Source organism: Ostrinia furnacalis, unplaced genomic scaffold (genome assembly GCF_004193835.3).
Source record: "Ostrinia furnacalis isolate ACB-3 unplaced genomic scaffold, ASM419383v2 OfSCF0682, whole genome shotgun sequence".
Taxonomy (NCBI): domain Eukaryota; kingdom Metazoa; phylum Arthropoda; class Insecta; order Lepidoptera; family Crambidae; genus Ostrinia; species Ostrinia furnacalis.
Window position 1 is genome coordinate 19,166 of NW_021130921.1, and position 22,172 is coordinate 41,337.

Sequence of the window (22,172 nt, forward strand, 5' to 3'; positions counted from 1 at the left end):
AATCTAAACTTAGTTTAAACTCTCATGATTGCGGTTCTTGTTTTCCCCCAGTGAGATTCAAACTCATAACTGCATGTTCTCTGTAACTAAGATAAGATAGATAAAAGTGGGGGCCCGGTGACCTGTAACACAGGTATTCATTTACCTAGCTCAGGCTTCGGTCTTACACACTCATTAATGTGTTTTCTTTAAATGTATTTTATCCTGTATTTTGTGTGAGAAATAAATCATTATAATTAAATAAATCATTATTATAGATAAAGTAAGAAAGAAGAAAAGACAAGATAAGAGGCAAGGTTGACTGCGTATGTAGCCATTAATTAAGTGACCTTAAAAGTAGGTACAACATAACCTAACTGAAAACAAGCACCTTGACTGATTTAATAGCAAATGGACTAAGATGTGTCATATTTCAACGTTAATCGTACTTTTATGGAGTCAGGCGTAGAATTAACAACTAATTCAAATTCTTTATTAGTAGGTATGTAAGCCATTTTCAGGGCACTTAACAAGTCACAAATATAGCCTTCATTTTTTTTTGAAGGGACGCGCGCTGGTAGCTTGAATAGCTTTTCCAGCTTCACCGGGCAGAGTGGCGAGTACAGAAGGTACTCTAGCCGTTTGGCGATCGTCGGTGCGCGTGCCGACGAGGCCGAGTGTGGTATAGCCTTCATTACCACTAATTCTCGATACCATATCAACTGGTGCTGAGAAGAAGTTGCGGAAGAAATTCAGTCATGCAGCCAACCAAATTGACATCTCCTCAACCTCAGTTGCAAGGACGTAAAGGGGGAAAAGAGACAAAAGATCCGAGGGTCAAAAGTAGGTATGGAATATATTAGCTTAATCTCATTAATGTGAGGCAGGATGGGATGGGAGGAAAGTAATCCAGGGATTAGGATTAATGAAAACGAATAACTTCGTTAAAATTCATTAAAACAACCAGTTAATACAAAAGCAGATTACCTACATAAGATCCGATTAATTATTACCTAACAAGAACGAATTTTAAACTACGATTGTTAAAAGTAAACTCACGTACAATATTATCCCATAATATTACCGTTTTATTTCGAAAAGGTCATGAGATATTTTAAAGGTAAGTACCTACTGAAGATTTATTGAATCGTTTCCATCTCACCTTTACAAGTACGTTTTACTATTTACTTTTACGATCACTTTTTCATAAATGTAAATAAAGTTCATACTTCAAAATACGAGATACTTCTGCATCTATGTAATAAAACAATATAATTTTATGACAGCTTACTATAGAGTTACTACTCCCTAATATAACGAAAGTTTGAAAAGCTTATTTGACATTTATTCGAAAGTACCTAGGTATTTCATAAAATAAAATGATTTTGATATGAAATTTAAATTGCAAAACTTATGAAAGTGGCTAATGGACAAGAGTGCATTGAAGGTTTTCTTGAATTTTTAAGTTTGTTTTCTGTAAGTTATTCTTTCAGAATGGAAAATACATTATATTTTATTACAGTTCATTTAATAATTTCTATATTTTAATGAAAGGAAAACTAAATTATAGATATAAAATGTACTGCAACTTTAATTTGTGCGGGACAAGTAAATGATTGTATGATACTGATGATACTCATGTAAATCACGTAAACATTTATTTAATTTGAAGAAGCTGTCAAAAGAAAGCTTTTTAAATCTTCTAAGATCATTCACACACAGGCCCAAAACTTCCACTAAATCCGCGAACTGTAAACAGGAAGTCAAAAGCTCTCACCAACATAATTTTAAACTTACCAAAGCTTCTCAACAATGTGAGCCAGTACACAAGAACCGAAGAAGCTTCGAAACTTAGCTCCAAATATCCCGTATCAGTGACGTTTTTGGAAGTTTTCAAAAGCTGTGCTTTGTCAACTTTATTTGCGAAGTACATGCGCAGTGAGCGAGCTTGAGCTTTCGTAGTCCGTTCAGTTAGTTGCCCGCCGGTTCCCTCGCTCTACTGTCGTGCTAAAGCTCGCGACAGACCGTGTTATCCTTTATACATACGGCCGAGTGTTAATGTAAGCATAGAATTAGAGTAGCATGTCGATGTGTATAGAGAACTAAGACTAATTTCCCTTCAGTAGGTGTGCTGTTTTTTTCCGAGGGTAAGTAACTATTAGATGTGATTCCTAAGATTTTCAATGCATGGTTAGAAGTTAGAACTTCGCCTTAAGTGTGAATAGGCTGATAAGATGTCAAACTTAGTTTTAATTGAGTAATGTTAGTTATAGAGTTGAAAGGGGGGATTTTGTTGTGTTATTTAAGGTTTGTTGTTCAAGGAGATGGAAAAACTTGTCTGTTGTTGTTGTTAACTTAGAATGTTACTTATTTAGGTGTTTTTACTATGTTAGATGTTATGTATTGTCTTATAAATAAGTTAACATACTAAATTTTTAGTTTTAAAGAGTTACACTTAATAATAAGTCAACTACTTCTTAATTACGGTTTTCGGTATTTTAAACCAACCCGAAGGATTCATTCCACTTGACTTAAGTAATTATTATCCAAATTAGATTAGTAAAATTATAAAAGTTTTGTAACGTCCATGACGTCACGAGGCGGCCATTGCAATTACCTGGTTATCGTGACGTCAGAAGATATTAACAATCCTTTACACGCATATCATGTCGTATCCAATCATTTTAATACGAATTATAATTAAATTTGTATTACATATAAGTACAATGATATCGAGAGCGATCAATTGGAGCTATCAATCATTTAGATAGGCACTAACTACTAATTATTAATGGTTTATGACTATGTCGTTAGAGTTCAGATTACTATTCATAAAACATTAATGGAAACACTACACCAGCTAGCCGTGGACGACCTGGACGCCCTATGGCTGAGATGATGATGATGATGATAGCTTACAATTTGATCGCTCACACGACAATATCAAAAAGTTGACATTACTTTAACTAATTGTCTGAGTATATTAGTTCAAATATTTAAGTGAATATCAACAACAGTGTACGCGGCAAACCACCCATTTTATTACGCACTGGCGATTTAAAACAAAAAGAACATGTAGTTATTTCATAATGTTTCATTACCTACATAAACAATTCATAAAAATTATAAGAGACTTTTGGCGCGGTAATTAATTATAATTTTATGCACACACCATTAATTGTAATATTGCGTGAAAGGCTTATTATACATGTAAATAATGATTCTAGTCTACCATTTTATTCTCTTCAAATATTTATCTAAATAGAAATCTTTGTAGGGTTTCGTAAGCAAAGGGTATCAATCGAACCCTAAAAATATGCTTCCGTCGTCAATCTGTCACCGGACCATAAATAGCTCCTGAATAGCTAAATAGTATATCTACTGTTTTGTTTAAAGTTTATTTAAATCCTACATGGCCCATTATAAAATAGAGAGTCGGTGCTCCTGCAGTGAAGAACAAAAAACTAAAGACGATGATGATTAACAAAAAAATATTTTTGAACATATAGTCGCTGGAACTGTATATCACACTATTTATTGTTAGACGAAAGTGTGAGTGTATGTTTGTTTCTTCTTCAAGTCTAAACGGCTGGAGCGATTTTAATAAAATTTGGTATGGAGTTAGCTGACACCCTGGATTAACATAAAGGCTAAGTTTTACCGCAGGGCGCAACTAGTTTATTCATTAAAGCTGACTGAAACTGGGTAAAATTTGGTTTAGGAAGAAAGGTTTACTAGGAAACAAGTCTCAAAACTTGAGAACCCTTTTTAACCCTTAAAGCTTGAACTTAATCTTGAGCTATTAGTTGAATTCAAATATTAGACCTCACAGCCCTGCTGCTTTATTAAAATCCAGTTTTAAGCGCCAATAAGTAAAGCGGAATTGAGTTATGAAAATTTATTAACATCTTGAAGGTCTGCAAAAAGGTCTTAATCACAAACACTTTTAAATTAGGTAATTGGTGGTGTTCATACACCAAATTGGTGAAAAAAGTAACAAATAAAACATGGCACATCGAAAAAATTAGGTAGGTATTATACTTGTTTGTGACAGTAAAACGAACGAAAAATCGGGACTAAAACTAAATAATATAGAATTTGGGGTAGGGTTTTGATTAACGGTTAACTTTTTTACCAACTTCTTATAGGGTACATCTTTAATACAATGCGTAAATACACTTTGAATTTAAACATGATCAGTTCTGTCCTCAAAAGCCTTTAAATGTACGCCTGAGGCATGTCTCCAATGGTACCTACTTACACACCGCACATCTGAAGAGACCTCGCTTGTACGCAATGTGCGTACATTTCGCAATTAAATTAGGCGAATACGCAATGTAATTTAGCTACGAATGACATTCCAATCTGGTAGTCTGTTACTTAATTTTATTTGAACAGGCTTCCCTGATCAAATGTTTACAATTTCCAAACGCCCACAGCACGTTTTTGCAAATTCATTTACCGCTCAAATCTGAAAATATCCGCTTTCGAAAATGATTTTTAACAAGGTTGGTAATCATTTTCAACCTTTCATTTTAACCTTTTAAACCTTTCATTTTAACTTTATAAATACAAAATTTAATCAATCGTAGGTATATGGCATCAGTGTGATATTGGTTCAAAATTTTCTTAAGGTTCAATTTGGTTCTTACATGTAAAGATATCTTAAATTATGTTTAATTAGGCAGTAAAAATCTCTTTCATTTTCATTACTCACTTATAAGTTCGTTCGTTCGTTTCTGCCGAAAGACGTCCACTGCTGGACAAAGGCCTCCCCCAAGGATTTCCACAAAAACCGGTCGTAGTAAAAAATTTTGGCTGTGGGCTTTATTAATAAACTACAGGTATAACGTCCCGGTAGATCCCAGTTGTCCTATCCGTACAAAACACAAGTTAATTGCTGTTTCTTTGGTTACCTGATCCCTCAGTCAATTTGCCTTAACCCTCACGACCCTGGCAGTGTTGACTGAACTACGGTCAAGTGTCGGCAAACACACGCACACTATGTATTGGATCTTCATTTGTTTTGGTACCCTTCCAAATTGAGGAAAGGTTTGTTTTTTGAAGGCACAGCAATCGCATATTTACTCAACTTTTGTAACCATGAAGATGATATTGAAAATCTCCGAGATACGAGTCTATCCATCCTATTACCACAAGCTCTCTATACTGTTATTATTTTGATGATGTAGCTTTGGCTAGCCCCTACTCAGTGAATGAAAACAACAAGTCGTTAAAGAAGACATACGGCGTACATAGTCATGATTGAGATTTTTAAAAAGAAGAGCTTGGACTAAGTTTACCGGAATATCTATCTGCTAAAGCTACGACTTCCAAGTGCTTAGATACACTTAAAAGTGAATAAAACATCACGTCTGCGTCACTAACGCATTTTATTCTTCATCCTGTGAGCTAATACATCCGTTTCAATCCAGGATCCATCCGGCTCCATCCATTTGCCTCCATTTCAGTCCACGAATCGAGCGGCTATCGTTCCAGCCGGAAGTCGTACATACCGCCTTCTGGATCGAACCATACATTTGGATGTAAGCTCATTCGTATGCAAATGTAACATCAATACTGAAAAGCATTTCTATTAACGTTTTGAATGATAAATTGAAATTGAATTTTTCGTTTGGGTAAAACAAAATTCGAAATATGTTTCCTATACAATGTATGTGGCATACGTTATTGAATATGAAATATAATGCACATCAAATATGATGTTTATTTGATAAATAAACTGATCTGACATTTCTGAATTTATCGTCGATGAGTTTAAACATGTTCCTAATATAATCTAGATAGATATGTGTTATGTTTATTTGTACGTTTACATACAAATAATATATTTACGTTTTTATCACAGCTACCTATAAAATACCTTGCCTAATTTCATGGACATATTTATATGGACACAAAAAACGTCTTTATCTCTCTTAAGTTGTGAATGAGTACTGGGAAAATGTTACTACATCTTTTCGTAAATAAAAACATTATCTAGCGTAGTAATTTGGACAAATGCCATTTCAGTTTGTTCTGAAAGACTTGATATGGCCATTTCTTCTTTACATCTAGACATATCAGAATTAGTTAGTAGCGAGATGTACCTAACACATCAGTTAGGTCTAGCTAGACAGATTTTTTTGAAAGTTGTATTATAAATTAAAATACTGAGGGCATTCGTATCTTTGTGGTACTACTCGTACACTTCACGTGTGCATATCGACTGAAGGGGTAATTGAAAACTTAACAAGATAAAGGCAAAAATAAAAAGTTGTAGTTTGATTATGTAAAGTTGAATTATATGGAATTGGGAAAGAAGTACCGAGTTTAAAGCGTTCATGAGCAGACATTACAGTTGGATATTTAAGTTCTGAATTTTATTATTGATGAATAAAAAAATAAATCCTACTAACTCCATTGATGGTTTCATTTCAAACCGAATTGGGATGGAAAATATTTTTTTCCAGCTAAACTATCAATTTTAGAAAAAAACTTTTAATAACATTTATTAATCAAAATAAAGTAACCTATCGACCAGTAATTTAAAAAAATAAAAATAGTGAAAAATAAGTATCGCTATGTCCAAAAACCACATTTTCATAGGATTCGATGCAATGCGGAGACGCGGTTGGGGTGAGTGTAACTTAATGATTGTTTGTATTGAACATAATAATACATAATATGATGCTATTACCCAGTTTCTGGCCTGGTGTGGGGGGGGGGGCTTTAAGTCATACCCAGCTTATAGCCTGGGGGGAGGGGCAAGCCTTACCCAGCTTCTGACCTTGGTGGGAGGGGGGAGAGGCAAGTCATACCCAGACACTTTATTTGAATAAATCGCCAAATATACCACCGCGGAGACCCCAATCGCGTCTCTGCGTTCCATTGAATCGTATGAGCGTATGGATTTTTTGCGTTATTTTTGACAATTTCTATTTTTTAAAATTACCTATCGATAGCTTACTTTATTCTGATGAATAAATGTCATTACAAGTTTTTCTCTAAAACAGATAGTTTGGCTAGAAAAACATATTTTCTATCCACGCAGTACTCCGGCAGCGTTCGGATCGGATATAGTGACGTCATCGTCCCCGGGCCGGGCGGTCAGTGAACTTTTTTAGTAATTTGGCCATAACTTCGTCAATTTTTGTCGTAGAACAAAAATTTTTTGACTGTGTATTAAGGATTTCTTAGCCCTATAAATCTGCATTCACAGCTAAAAATCGAAATGATCCTCATTAAGCTTTAATAGGGAACTAAGTAATATAACAAAGCTCATGAGAGAAAAAAGTATAAATGTTATTAAAACTAAGCAAGAAGTACTTAGCTTCCATGAAAGTAATCGGCAATATTTTCTACTTAGTGAAAATGGCAAAAGCCAGACCTTTATAAATTCATAGTACGAGTATCTCTGACGACCTTTTTAAACTTGAGTTTATTTTACAGTCTAACAAAGTTATACTAACTACGAATTGTAATTAAAGCATTCTATCACTTCACTATGACAGAAATGAAAAAATATAGCTTTAAAAATACATGTTTCAAGACGAGCAAGATTAATTAAGAGCGGTTCGAGAGAGCGAAAACTTAATAACAATATAATTTTAATTGAATCAGGAGAAAGCTTACAATTACATAGTTTATTTTAAGGTGAATAAAAAGGATGTTAACGTTACTCACTCCATAAAAATGGATTACGACATAAAAAAAAATACAGCGAATCTTAAGTTGTACAGTCACAGTCAAATAGTTCGTGTCACACAAAGTGGCCTTAAAGTTGACAACGCTACCTTATTCCCATTGTAACAAAGACGTCATTGTGAATTTTTTAGCTACTTTGGATGTCACAAACTATTTGAAACTGACTGTAACACTGGCTAAGTTAAATAATTTAAATCTGGGTGGGCAGGCGTTGAGATGAAGCAGCGCTAAAACCTTCGGTATCCACTAATTATGACCCTTAAATGCCACTATATTACGCGATCGTTGACAGAGTACTCCATCTACGTACGCGATATTGGTAATTTGCCATCTATACCTTGATAATCAGTTCAAAATTTAAATAATAATTTCCTGCTAATAGCTGCCCAGAAATGACGAACATACTTTACAAACATAAATTAGCATTAACTCAGAACATTTTATAGATATTCAGAAAATTAGGAAATTACAAAAACCACGCAAATGGAAACACAACCATTTTCACGGGTTGACATTTCTCATCGTTGGTCATTTCTCATATCTTGATGGGTTGTAGGGCAGAAATAAATAAATGTAGCGTGTGGGCTTCTTTGTATCTTCATTAGGTCGGGCTTAGACCCTTTTTCATTGTACCTATTTAACCTGTACCGAATTTATCTCTAGGCATTCGAGATTTATGGTTTTCCGTTCAAGTTTTTCTGGCTTTGGTGATTCTTACTTCATCACCTTTATCAATAGGTATTATAATATGTAGGTAATATGAACATAAGTCAGAACCTGAAAATACTTAGTGACTGAGTTAATTGCGCTGCTTCTTCTCAGCACTGGCCCATTTATTGTCCCGAAGCAGTGGTAGAGAAGTGTAAAAGAAAAGTGCTTTCTAAAAGTCTATTTGCAAAAATAAATGAGGTTTTTTTTAACCCTGATCTCAGAATTGATAATGTCTGCCATAACATAGGTTTGATTTGGCCAATCGTGTACTCCGAAGAATAAAATCTGGAAATCGAACCTAAGATCTCGACTTTCAACTTTCTACTTACTAATTGTGGCGTTTACCTTTCTAGTTAAAACCTTATTCACTTTACAATAGATACGAGTAGTCCACGATTTTTCACTGGTTTTAAAAAAACAAACGAATTTGAATCGAACGTAATAAAATATTAACGAACCAAACAATTGGCGACCAAGTCCCAGTCATCAATCAACGTTTGATTTTGTTGTAGCAAAATCTGCCTGAAAATAGTCGAAAAATATTGATATGAATATTTTACAAAACTGTTGGGTTTCGTTATTTGTGAACTGAGAAATTTTAATATCACAGCATGACCTATTAATATGTATCAGTAATACTTTGATTATTTAGTTCCGTTATACAGTTTTATAAGGACTTTAATAATATTTATCTTTTTATCATCATCATCATTTTTGTACGAACTACTGATGAAATGATGACTCGTTAATTAATGAGGTAAATTTTGAATTAATTTTAGAGATGTTCCTTTCCGAAAAAAATACAAAATACTACGTAGATCAAATAATATACACATCTAAGTTATTTTAACAGCTATTTTTGCAGATATCTTGAGTCAGTAATCCGTTCTTTACTAATGCTTAGAAATATCCAAGAGACAATAGAAGAAAGCCGCAACTGGAAAAAAAGATAACCAGATTAGTGGAATGGCCTCCATTCTTCCAGTTTGATAAACCGCAGACGGCTGGAAATTACTCGACCTAATGCCTAACGTCTATTTTTGGAAAGAATTCGTAATCTTTGTTTGTAAGAAGGGTTGGAGATACTTATCCTTTAGTGTAGATATTTTCTTCTACAGGGTTTTGTAATGTGTAGGATTTTGTTGCCGAAATAAAGTTGGGTGACAGTAAGTTGTAGTTGTTTTAGTTGCACAATTTTGTCTTAAAACACTTTTTCTTCAAGACATAAGGTGAAGGAAATAGTAAATCCCTAACCCACATTAGTACATACAACATTAACCTGATGGTCCTGATGCTGTTATTTCTTATATCGAAATGTTGTAAATTAATCAGATATCTTTTTAAGTATACTTTTCGGATTTCACAGAAACACCCTCCGTCTTTGTACTCTACGAATGAATAGGTGATTCTCATATCTATTGATCTTTGGTATTGATCTCACAAGTAATTTTCAAGCTATTTACAGAAGCAATTAAGCAATTAGGGCAATTTTCGTCTGATCCTTTAGTTTATAGTGACTAGTTGGTATATTCTCGTAATTTGAAATATACAGGGTGTTTCTTGTAAGGTGTCAAGCCGAAGGCAGGTGATAGGTGAGGACTAGACCTATCGATTTCACCCCCATGTATGTTCTACGATTTTTCATAGTTTAGAAGTTATCGTTAATTTTGTGATTTTTTCAAATTGTATGACCCACTAGGCTTTAAATTTTTTTATCTTTTTTTTGGGTCGACTTTTCTCAGATTTCTTTTTTTTTGACAGATTCCCTATTAATTGCAGATTTTTGAAAAAAATAATCAACTTCCTATCTTTGATGCAAGATACAAAATTTTTGCTAGAAACATAAAAAATATGCTATTAGCGGAACATTCTAAAATTTTCAACTTAAAAGTAAAAAAAAAAAATGTTTCTAGCAAAAATTTTGTATCTTGCATCAAAAATAGGAAGTTGATTATTTTTTTCAAAAATCTGCAATTAATAGGGAATCTGTCAAAAAAAAGAAATTTGAGAAAAATCGACCCAAAAAAAAGATAAAAAAATTTAAAGCCTACTAGGTCATACAATTTGAAAAAATCACAAAATTAACGATAACTTCTAAACTATGAAAAATCGTAAAACATACATGGTGGTGAAATCGATAGGTCTAGTCCTCACCTATCACCTGCCTTCGGCTTGACACCTTACAAGAAACACCCTGTATTATAAGTACCTAAGTATGTATTTATTTTATTACATTACCTAAAGTGCCACAGTTACAGATGTGGTAATAAAGGCGTTACTTTTTAGACAATATTGCTAAAGAACAGGTGTCCTGAAAATTCGAATAATCTTTGCTTGAGTGGTTTCAATTATTGTGAATTTTAAAAGTATCTACCTTTGGTTATTCAATTAAAATTACGTTCACGATTGGGATAGAAAATCTAAGTACTTTGTTCTTCTTAAAGAAAGTAAAAATTTTCAACAAGAAGGTCCATTTTTCAGCCTTAAATGTCTAGATCTACTCTAGGTATATTTAAAATGCGTGAAATTCATTTTTAGATTCAAGTAAAATATAAAGCTTTAAAGTGTTTGTTTTTACTAAGAGTCCAGTTTCAACATAATGTATTCATTTTGTAAATAGTCGAGTACTCCGTGAACCAGAAATTATATAATTTACAAATTCGTACTTAAAATGTACCTTTCAACTTTCGTAAATTAAGAGCTTTTAATTAAAAGTTCAGGGTATGAAAATACACGATATAATGGAACGACCACAATGCAAATTATTTCTAGACTGTGGGTACCTATGCTTAATGCATAGGTACCCACCCTTGGTAATGGATGTGCTGTGTTCTAAATATATTCTGTTGTTTAAAAAGCTGGGTTTTATACCTCTAACTAAGGCGATTATCACACTGCACCGCGCTCCGCCGCGGTACGCGGGACGACAGATTTAATAATTATATGCAAGTAGGTACCTCAGTTTGTATAGAAAACACGAGTGGCACAACACACTGATTACGCGTTTGCGCACGGGATTCGTTATAATATGTCGCCACGCGGACCGCGGCGGAGCGCGGTGCAGTGTGATAATCGCCTAAAGGAGAGTTCGTTCGTTCGTTTTTTAGGGTTCCGTAGCCAAAATGGCAAAAACGGAACCCTTATAGTTTCGTCATGTCCGTCTGTCCGTCTGTCCGTCTGTCCGTCTGTCCGTCTGTCCGTCTGTCCGTCTGTCTTAGACCGCGTGAGCTAGAATTATTTCAACACCCTGAACTGATTGAACCTGTACCTAAAAATGAGACGCACCTTCAAGTAATTTATGACGGTGACGTGGGATTAGTGGGGCACTGGAGTTGTATTTATTACATTAATGGAATACTGCGTGTGTACGATAGTCTTGTTGGTGTTCTAGGAAAATCGCAAAAAATATATGTAAAAGCCTTGTTTCCGTATCTATCGGAGTCATGTATTCAGTTTCCAAGTGTTCAGCGACAACCGAATACTATTGATTGTGGTTTGTTTGCCATTGCTTTTGCCACCTCTTTAGCTCGGAATATTTATAAATACATATATAAAATTAATATTCATACATAAAAGTACAAGGCAAAATATCGGGAGAGTTTAGGCTCCATTCACCAGGTGTATAAATTGACATAATAAGTTTATTATATTTGCTGCTACGGAACCCTTTGTGCGCGAGCCCGACTCGCACTTGGCCGGTTTTTTCATACAAATGTGTCCACTGCAGGACAAAGGTCTCCCCCAAGGAGTTCCCAACGATTTGCGCTGCCCGCATCCAGGTACTACCCACTACTTTCAGCAGATCGTCCGTCCACCTAGTGGACTCAACTGAATAGTAACAACTCAAAATAAAAACAAATATGTAGAGATAGGAAACGTAATCTTATGTTGAATGCAATTCAGCAAACGACTAAGTATGTATCGGATTTGTTATGTCGTGACAAAAAGAAACTTCCGTGCCCTCTGGCGATTTGACCACACCCATTATGGCATATATTAATAGCGATGTGTAATGTTACCTAATATTAATCATGTAAATTACGTATAATTTTTATCTCATAATATTTCCTTAGTTATCTGTCTCTTCGTTATATTTGACTGTTACGCATTCCAAGATAGTTATTTCCCCCGGGACTACTCGCAATATTTACAGGTAGGTAGAATTTCATCGCGATCACAAAGGAACAAAGTCAGCAAGAGTTTTAGTTTGAGTAGTGAAGGAGTGTCACTATTTGATATAATTTTGTCTGTAGTACTGATCTATTGGCCAGTAAGCTCGTGTAGTATTCATCTGTACAATTCAGTCACAATTACACAATACAATCCAATACAATTACAATTCAAGCTAACTGCGCACGTCACTGAAACCTGACTCTCCCTCCCACTTACCCACTCACCTTCCCGCATTTGCCCCGTTCCGTACCAGTGCCTCTACCATGAGTTGCCATCGAAAACTTGTATTCGTATACTACAGTCGATAGAGTTTAAACGTGGATCGATGAAGTTTGCATTAAAATCATACCATGAGTTCAATTACCGTATACTTTACTCGCTAGCGATAATTCGATGGTTTTGTGATGTCATGTTGGTCAGCATGTTAACGTATCCAACTTCACACTCTATGAATGGATGAATGAAAGAACGAATGCCGCTCCTTTCTAACTATATAGAAAAGACAGAGTAGGAAATAACGAAAATGTCAAAAATAACACTGCAAAATTTAAGTGTCCTAGAACAGTGCTTAAAGCTGAATTAACATGATGATTTTAAATTTGTATTGTTTATTTCTTGTCATTGCGACTTTGACGCAGCTGTTGTCATGACAACTAGTCCAGTAGAATTAGCTTTTAAATCGGAAATAATTCCTACAAAAGATTTTATCGTTTTAATGGCTTCATTGGTTGCCCATTAAGACTCTCCTAAGTTTTCGACTTCGACGGAGTTGTGCTTAAGTGGTGGGGGCCCCCGAAAGAGGCATTTTTTCGGTTTTCCGGTTATACCGCGTAAAGGACTTACCCTATCAAAAAGTGGTCTTCATGACGGTTGAAGGGCACTTAATCCTGCATTGAATAAGACCAAATTCATATGTTTTGGACAAACCGTTCTCGCGCTAAAGTTCGGCAAAGTAGAAAATATACGTATAATTAATGACCCTCTCCATGTCCAATGGTTTGTTACCCACAGGCTTCCAAGTCTTGAAAAGGGCCACCTCAACCAGTGTAATGGAAAAGGCTCAGGCTGTACAACACTAATGAGCATTTTCAAATCTCTGCTACACATCCTCGTACGATACATTTTCCTCGCACAGCTTTGGTGGAAACCCGCACACATTTTCACAGCACAGCTAGACATCTTCGCACGACACAATTCCCTCGCATATCTCTGGGAAACGCAGCATCCTCTCCCTCCCCCAAGGATCTCCACAATGTGCCCGCATCCAGGTTCTTCCCGCGACCTTCACCAGATCGTCGGTCCACCTAGTGGGAGGTCTGCCCACATGCTGATAACATGTTCCATCGTAATAAACTTCTTTCCGACATAATTTAATAAAGAAAAGCTCACACACCTAAAACCACAATTTTATTTTGCTTTTCACACGTCTATAAGCCAGTGAGTTACGTTACTGTGACAGCTAAGGTATTTTTCGATGACATCTTTGAAAATTGCAACTCATGGTAAGTTATTTGTATGAAACTAAATAAAAACTTTAGTCGCTATCGTATTCATTTAGATAGGTTTTTACCTAACGATTTGAGATTAACTCATGGTAGTGTTTTTAGTTTTGCTGTGGTTCTGCTACTAACCGCTAGAGGCGCTGTACAATTTGCCATACATTTTTTTACGCACTCGATAGCGAGATGCTCGGTAGGTAAACTCATGGTAGAGGCACAGAATGTCAATGTGAAGTCACGGCTGCCAGGTGCGCAGTTAACTCGACCAGGTTGTACCTTTAAAAAAGAGAACGAAGAGTTAACGAAAGGTAAATGATACCTAACATTTATCTTAAAGGCTCTGGTGACCAAATCTTCCTTAACAAATATGATTTAGTTTGCAAGTCGATGAGAAAAAAGCCCTTTTTTCTGGATTATCATAATAAAATCTTTTAAGTACGCTGCAGTATGCACGAAATAAGTACTTTAAAATTCTTAGAGAGTGTACAAAACACTTTCCTATAAAAATAAGCTCGGCTTTGCAAACTGCTCTAACGTTATTTCTTCCGGCATAAGTAGAGATTTGCATGAACTTCCTTCGGCGAGATCTCTCAGGGATTTTAAGCACCTTTTTACTGAAAAAATGGGTTATTTTTAGTAAAAACAAAAGCTGACCAATATTGTTGGATTGAGGAAAAGATATAATTTTATCTACCTGTAGGCGAATTTTTGAATTTGGAAGTCTAGTGCCCGCTTTCACCATAAATCCCTAATTTTTAAGTGACCCCTTTTAAAAACAAAATTCTTGTTACGTGTTACCATAGAGGTCACTTAAAAATTAGGGATTGATGGTGAAAACTGGCATAGGTGTACCTACCTTATATTTAATCAAGATGTTTCATTAAGAAAAAATACAGCCTTTTTTTATTTGGACTACTTTACAGGGTGTTAGGTAAATGGGTATATGAGCCGGCACTAGCCCATGTTAACATGGTCATATAAATGGTATGGTGAAGTCAGAAATTAGATATCATCATTTTATTTTTTTTAATTTTCATACAAAATAAATTTTATAAAATCCGATTTGTATGAAAATTAAGAGCGTTGTCACATTTTTCATGCAGAAATCGAGAATTTGGCAGATTTCGAAATGATTTTAGTCATATAATTTATTGTTATAGCTTCTTTTAACTTATATCATCGTAATTATCATACGTTTTTACGGAATGTCTATTGACAAAATCTCGTTCAAATTGGATTTTTGCCTACGAAAACAGCGAATTTCGAAAGCCCGATTTCCAGGTAACTCGCGAAGGCACTACTTTGAACTAATATTACAACAAATTTATTTCTAAGTAAGAAGATAGAATGTATTCATTAGAATAAGCATACCCTGAAGAAGAAAGTGTATTGAGAAAATTTTGATGTTTAATTCATTAAAATGCATTTTTATCATGTCTAAGATAGTCAAAATTCGAGAAAATTACTGCAAGAAAACAGGTCACATCTCATAATCTAAAAGTCATTTGGCAACATAAACTACTTTATACTTAAGAAGAAACATAGTACTATTATTGTGTGAAAAAGAAAAAATCGATGTTTAGTTACGAGCTCTTTGATGGACACAGATATTATAGATAACGTTTAAAAAATGGCACGCTCGTTTTCATACATTTCAATCTATTTATTTACCTATCCATATTTATGTGCGGAAACGTCACAAAATCAGAATAAATTTTAATTTTTCCAACCCGCATCATAAAAACTAAAAAGTCAAAAGTAAAATTTAAATAGTAGGTAAATATTTTTCATAAACAAGCTTTTGATGCTGTAAAAAGAATAAAATAAAACATAAATTCTTTCAAACCCATCAACTTATTACTTTACTCAATTTAAAGATTAAAAACTTGTTGCGGGATTTACTAGTGTAAAAAATACATTAATTACGTAACTTGATTTTGCTAAAAGTCTGATCTGAGAAAAAATCAAATAGGTAAATTATACATTATTTCTTTATTATTATGTATGATGTACTGTCTTAGCTTAGGTACAACTATATAACTACGGGTTAAGATCGTTTAGTCGACGCAGCGTTGAAATTGTACAGATAAATGCGGTTTGCGCACTCACTACGCGACGTCAAGCAATAAAAACCTAAAATTCGAACGCCAACTTTTTGCTACAACGCTCTTAAAATAATTAAAATGAAGATATCAATTTTCTGACTTCATCATACCATTTATATGACCATGTTAACATGGGCTAGTATCGGCTCATATACCCATTTACCTAACACTCTGTATATTAATCCCCTGAAATTCTCTCCCTTGAAACATTAACTTCACTTGTAATACACATTAACATCACAAATAATAGTTTTTATGTAAAAACTATTATTGTAATAAAAGAAGGTCTGCATAGAAAGCAATTTAAACTTTCAGAATATAAACTTGCATAAAGCGTTACCGCATTTTGTATCAAACACAAACTGAAAACTTTCGTGTCAAAGCACGTTTATTATGCAAATGGTTTTCATTTAGCGGTCCATATTTTCAGTGAACTTTGAAAGTTCTGTGGGACGGGCTTAGCGTCAACTAGACAACAACCTTTATCTATACAGTGTGAGTCACGTTAAAGTGTACATATGAAAATATGTGAAACTAGACCTATTTTTATCGATAAAAAAGAGGTCAAAAATTTTTTGAGATTTTTTTAATTTTTTTTTAGAATTTTTTTTCTTCCAATTACTTATTGTAAAGAAAACGTAATAACTTTTAAACTAAGCGGTATATCCTGATAAAACGAAAACAGTAATAATGCTAAATAACAGGCGATACTAAAAAAATACATGAAATACCTAGAAAATGCCAACAAATAATAAAAAATGATACTTTTTGAAAAAAAATCTGCTAAAAAATTCGTATTTTTTTGGTTATTTGATAAATTTCTCAAAAAATGCCCCTATAACAGGTAGTTTTTATTACTTTTTATTATTCTCTATCGTATTACTTTTGTAAAACCAAAAATTGCATGTCTCTATCCCTATCACAACGTTTGCAATGATCGTTTGAACTAAGCCTCTCCGGGCGCGCCATTCAACGCTTAGTTAACAACGGAACTGAAAGTGACTCTAGATTTGTAATTTTGATAAAGACAAGTTAGATTTTAAATAAAAACAAAAGATTTCGAAGTAAAATAAGCATTTGAGTTAAAATTAAAATTGTCTCTACCTGTAGCGGAGAAAAATGTGGTGGCAGGCCTTTGTTCAAACGATCATAGCAAATGTTGTGATAGGGATAGAGACATGTGATTTTTAGTTTTACAAAAGTGATACGATAGAGAATAATAAAAAGTAATAAAAACCATCTGTTATAGGGGCATTTTTTGGAGAAATTTATCAAATAACCAAAAAAAACGAATTTTTAAGCAGATTTTTTTCAAAAAGCATCATTTTTTTTTTATTTGTTGGCATTTTTTGTGTATTTTTTGTATTGTTTTAGTATTACCTGTTATTTAACATTATTACTGTTTTTATTTTATCAGGATATACCGCTTAGTTTAAAAGATATTACGTTTTCTTTATAATAAGTAATTGGAAGAAAAAAAATTCTATAAAAAATTTAAAAAAAATCTCAAAAATTTTTTGACCTCTTTTTTGTCGATAAAAATAGGTCTAGTTTCATCTATTTTCATATGTACACTTTAACGTGACTCACACTGTATGAATGAATACTGTGATAATTTTGTAAAGAACACGCAACAGTTACCAAATAGCTAAAGTCAAAGTCAAAATTTCTTTATTTGTTTGGACTAATAAATAGTTCTTACAAATCGTCATTTTGCTCTTAAGGAGCCTCTAAATGTCTCATAATCTTTTTACCCTACCAGCGCTTCGAGACCAACATTTGGCAAGTGCTGAGAAGATGCTGAAGGTGCTAGATGTTGACAGCTACTTAAAGATGTCAGGCAGGTGACTATGACAGATGTCAATGTTGAACGTCAGACGCTTGTGAAAATTCGCGCCAATATTAATAAGTTAGTCTTTTGTTTACGGTCGCCGCATATTTACGAATTTTTGTTGCAAAAATCGCACTTATTGAAACCGAAATGCTTCACTATTTAGCTTAAAGTGCTGTCCGTCGAATAAATATCTATCTTTTATTAATCAAAATGATTAATAGCCCGTGGTAAAAATATTTATTTTTTTAATTGTCGGCATACAAGTGGCCTCAATGCAGTACATTTTCGTACAGTAAAGATCATAGCAAATGTTGTGATAGGGATAGAGACATGCGATTTTTGGTTTTACAAAGATAATACGATAGAGAATAATACAAAGTAATAAAAACTACCTGTTATAGGGGCATTTTTTGGAGAAATTTATCAAATAACCAAAAAAACATGAATTTTAAAGCAGTTTTTTTTTTTAAAGTATCATTTTTTATTATTTGTTGGCCTTTTTTATGTATTTTATGTATTTTTTTAGTATCGCCTGTTATTTAGCATTATTACTGTTTTTATTTTATCAGGATATACCGCTTAGTTTAAAAGTTATTACGTTTTCTTTACAATAAGTAATTGGAAGAAAAAAAATTCTATAAAAAATTAAAAAAAAATCTCAAAAATTTTTTGACCTCTTTTTTGTCGATAAAAATAGGTCTAGTTTCATCTATTTTCATATGTACACTTTAACGTGACTCACACTGTATAGTATTCTATAGTACTTTGCAATCAGTGTCCAAATTTTTAGGAGCGACTCAGAATCAGTAACTTAATTTACGTAAAAGAAAAAACAACATATTTTTTTCATAATTTTAATTATTTTTATCTGCTGCGCGCGGTTTCAAAATTGGCACAAGTGGATATTTTGCTTCGTTCATAAAAAAATACGTACACACAGTTAACTGCAAAGCTTAATAGACATAATGGTGAATAGTAAATAAGTCTTAACATTTAAAAATTAAGATATGGGCACCCGTGAATTAGATTGTCAATATTTTTTTAATTAACAATATCACAATTAAAAATAATTTATAATAAAGGTAAAGTTGTAATGTTAAATTATTCTATAGAGCTTATTAAAAAAGGATACTGATTACGTAATCATCCTGTATATTGTGGTATCTTATGTAGTTGTGAGAGGAGCTATTTTGCAAAAATGGGTAGTCTGATATGCTGTTGACTATAACTCGTGTGTTGATTATTTTTATTACTTCATTGAATATCAAAGAAAGAAGTTGTACTACAGACAGCCAATATCGCCCATTTGCATGGGATGATAGAGCTTTCTCAGAAGCAACATATTACATTCTATGATTTCTATTGCGTTATTAATTTTAAGACGAACTAATGCTTCAACCACACCATCGCATGCAGATTGCCATCGCCGGCGCGATCATAGGCTAATGACAGGTCGCGCCAACTGTCATGGGTCGCGCGACCTGTCATTGGCCTATGATCGGTGTGGTTGAAGCTTTACTAAAATAATTCTTAATTTGAATGGCAAAAGACAATCCAGACGTCTAAAGGTCAAATGATAGGCTAGAAATAACGTAACCTCGTTTTACTTAGATCGTTGTCTTTGTAAAGCGTTATGAGAATCTATAGTGTCTCTTATAGTTCCGATATTGAGCGTTATCAAAGATGAAATTAAACCCTTATGTCGACGGCTTAACGATCGCTCATATTGGATAACAGGCGGCACGTGTACCTTGATGTATTGCATAAGAAGAAAAAGGAGGTTTAATACGATACAGGAACTCCGATAAACGGGCTTGACGGGACGGACTCATTGTAGATTAAAATAGAGGTCATGTCAAAAAGGGTTAAAATTATCAGTAATAGTCTCCACAAGATCATATTATTATTATTATCATCAATTATATCATTAGCATTTCAGCCATAGGACGTCCATTGCAACATATTAAGTAGGATTCCCCCAATGATTTCCATGTCGCCCGGTTGGAAGCGGCCAGGTCACAAGATCTGAAAATGAAAACTAGGCATTGCCTGTCCTGTGGAGGAAAGAATAAATATTTACTTGTTGAATTAGTACGGCTAAGCAGAAGTGTCTGATGATGATGTTCTGAATTGTATGCCCTCCAAGAGTGTCAGACTCCTCCTGTCCTTCTCTCTAACTTACCAGAAGCAAATAGAGGATTTCGCCCACATTTCCTGAGACGGGTTAATTTAAAGTTAAATCTAATTATGTTAATCACGCCAATGTGGTTTCGTGCGAAGGTCAACTTTTTACAATGCGGAAATTTTGAATTTTTAGATTTAATCTTTGTAATGGTTGGCGAAAACGCAATATGAAAGTACTGACTTTGGACAGTTGACAGCCTCGATAACATTGTACTATATTGTCGTTGCAATTACAATTTATAATTAAAAAAAATTGCATCTATTCTAACCACATAAGGAACCGCTGTGTTTAGCTTGATATGCCATTGTCTGTACGTTCCGGAATAACAGAATTCTAGTAGTACTTTCCAGTTAATTAAGACTATCATTCTTATAGGATTGAATCCGGTAAAGTGGTTAAGTTAGTGGTAATCAAGCTTTATAATATCCCAGATTCTTAGTTAGCAAATACGCTATCGAATATTTGGAAGAAAATAAGAACTGCCAATATATATTTTGAATCAGAACATTATAATATAATGTCTCTGAAATTTTCCTTTTCGGGAACACAAGTGAAGGGATCAGGAACTGTATGTAATTAATGGTTACCTACTAATATCAGTAGGTACATACTTCTTTAATGATAAAGACAGTGGCTACCAACTGTCAAATGAAATATTAAGTTATATTACTTATCGCATTTATTCAGGAAACATTACAATTAGTACGAAAGATGTAATGAAATACGTGAGCCTTCCTACAGTCGCTGAAATGAAAGAACTTCTGAACTGTCATTGTTCTTTGACTGTACCATTGTCAGGGATGTCACGTCCGCTGCTGCCTTTGTATTCAGTAGATGAGTAACTTACCTGCAGCAGACGTGTTTTAGAGTTACAGCTAAATAAAAGTTACTTCTGTAAACAATACTGTGACTTTTACTGGTTTTCGTTATTACTTTTGATTCAAATCATCGTATGTGAGCAGAATAAATCAAGGTTTTAGTTGTCTATTGTTTTAATAAACAGAGCGTAGCCAAAATACGTACCATTGTCTAACGCTTAGATCAGGGTTTCCCAATTTTTTTTTGCCAAGGAACCCTAATTGATTATACTTTTCCTAGCGGAACCCCCGTACTACTCCGCCCGCACGCCCTGCCCCTCCCTTGTGCGTAAACAAGTCGGTGCGAGCGAACAACGTCGGTCACGAAACGTGGGATAATATTTTTTACGGAACCCTTGCGGCCTTTCCACGGAACCCCAGGGTTCCGCGGACCACCATTCGGGAACCGCTGGCTTAGATATTACATACCCTAACCTCTTTTTTTGGGTTTGCGTGTCCATAAAATGCAATGAGTTGCATACACACCGGTCTAGGGAGGCCGTGCTAGAAGGACGTGACCTCCAAAAATTAGTTATTTTATTACACACCCTGTCATAGCATAAGTAGCATGCTAAATTAGCTGTAAGTATCAGAGTAAATGTTCTAAGTTATTTATGCCTGAGCATGAAAATGTTATACCAGTAATCCGACGAATAAACAAAGGTTTCCTCTTAATAATAATATTAGTATTAGATAGTGTTACTGTTCACACATAATTAAGGAACTAAAGCTACTTTCAAAGTCCCTTACCATAATACTTATCGAGCAAACTCCATAAGTTTCTAAGTGGATGCCAACAGTAGCGAAGCTCGGTTTGAGTGAGCTCAACCCTTTACGTGTCCGAAACAGAGTTTAGGCGGTTTGTTTGAATATTCCATTAATAGAACTCGGTAAAGCCCTAATGTACCTACTATTATACTATGTGAGGACATACCACATCTAATGTAAGTTTAAGAAAGGGACTATCTAAGAACTAGACTAATAATTTTGCCCTGTAGGCATTAAAGAAAATCTAAAGCGAAAGGTCACTGACTGACTCACTCACTCATCAAGAAATTTTAGAAACTACAAGTGCTAGTAGTCTCAATTTTGCATAGGGGTTCCTTTTAGAACGTAGGTGCT

The 22,172-nt window shown here is 34.3% G+C and overlaps 1 protein-coding gene across 2 annotated transcripts in view; it reads left to right on the top strand.

Annotated features, from left to right (window-relative positions):
* Positions 1-1,965: 1,965 nt before the first annotated feature.
* LOC114366782 (synaptotagmin-15) overlaps positions 1,966-22,172 on the top strand; it is a 73,607-nt gene continuing 53,400 nt past the window's right edge. For both annotated transcript variants that reach the window (XM_028323759.1, XM_028323761.1), the window contains exon 1: positions 1,966-2,126. The gene's annotated coding sequence lies outside the window, so the exon portion shown is untranslated. The remainder of the gene's footprint in view (positions 2,127-22,172) is intronic.